This window comes from Poecilia reticulata, linkage group LG13, assembly GCF_000633615.1.
Source record: "Poecilia reticulata strain Guanapo linkage group LG13, Guppy_female_1.0+MT, whole genome shotgun sequence".
NCBI classification, from domain to species: domain Eukaryota; kingdom Metazoa; phylum Chordata; class Actinopteri; order Cyprinodontiformes; family Poeciliidae; genus Poecilia; species Poecilia reticulata.
This window is the reverse complement of record NC_024343.1, coordinates 10204571-10206249: the sequence shown is the minus strand read 5'-3', so window position 1 is coordinate 10206249 and position 1679 is coordinate 10204571.

Genomic DNA, 1679 nt, shown 5'->3' with positions numbered 1-1679 from the left:
CAGTGGCGCAACTACACATTATTCAGGTGGATGCGAAAACATAGATCGGCGCCCCCACCCCTCAGCGAAGGAACGTCAGGGTGAAGGAGCGACGCTCTTCTACCCCCCCAGGCGACGATACGTGAAGGGTAAAACTCGCTACATTTACCTCGTTATGTGCGCGAGGTGAAGGAGCGTAAGGCGCGCTGAAGTGTATGGGAAAACTTCATCGGCGCGGCCCCTCCAGACGGGGTTTTGACGCCCCCTCTGGTGCTGCGCCCCTATGCGTTGCACACCCACTTTTTGCGCCACTGCCTGTAAGTAGCAGCTTATACTTCAAAACGAGCCGTTATGTTAACATATGAGGAATTCATATGTTAAAGCTACTTTCCCTCAATGGAACATATACTAGTGAGTCCCAGTGACCGTTTCAATAACGGTTTTTGCTCATATATCAACAATTTCCGGCAGCCCAGGTGATAAACGTGTAACATTTTTTCTGTTACAAACTGACTCAGGCCCCCCACCAGAGAAGGGAAAAGTTATGTGGCCCTCACAGGAAAAAGTTTGGGGACCACTGGTCTAAAGGTTCGAATGTCACAAAAAACAAAAACGATAAAAACGGATTTAATTGAGGAGATTTTAAGGTAAAACACATTCAAGGGTTTGGTGGAATGTCCCACTGGCTTCAGCAGCCACCACACGCAGACATATCCAGGATGTTGACTTTGATTGAAGTCTAGTGATTTGTGTGATTTTATTACCAGGAAATCTGAGAACACATCACTCTACTGACAAACATTATGGAGAAGTTGGTTTAATTTTCAGCAGGATTCAGCATCTGGGCTTTAATGACCATAGTATCACTGGTGCAAGTGCTTGCTGCCCAATCAGCAGACTCTATTGATCCTTTTAAACCTCGCTGAGAATCTGTGGAGTATTGTCAAGAGGAAGATGAGAGGCAAACCATCCAACGATGAAGACTACTCCCAAATCTGGTCTTTGTTACCATGTCAGCAGAGCCACAGGCTCCACAGCACTGATGCAGTAATTCATGTAAAACGAGCCCCACCAAGTACTAACTGCATATACTGACATTTTCAGGATGTCAAGAATTCTGTATTGAAAATCTTTTTTATTGATATTTAATTTTTAAGTTTTCTCTGACTGAATGTTTAGCTTTTATTGACCATACAAAAATATATCCCTTGCATGCATTACTCTGTAATCAATCAACTTTCGCTTTTGAATGAAAGTAATCGATTTTGACGTATAGCTGCCAACGTCTCCCAGGTCAACTTTTAGGAGACTGACAGGTAAATTACAGTTCATCGTAAATTTTAATTTTAGCTTTCTAAAATGTATTGGTGATACTAGAATCATCCGATATAATTTGCAGTACATAATCTTAATATGAGGAAACTAAATCACTTTTCCTTTTCAAGACTGATGCTATTGAAACATGCAAGGAACACAGCTATTCTGAAACTATATCTCCCTCTGGTGGATGAAAGAAAAGCTTTTTTATATATATATAAATCTGATTAATTTAGGTTAATACCAAACTGAACATATGACTTTAGTCATTTTGAAAAGCCAAAACTGTGTTTAGAAGTCTGGTTGTACAACCTTACATCACCAAAATTAATTTTAACCATGCAGGGACTTTTATATTTAAAAAATTGACATTGCCAGTGTCA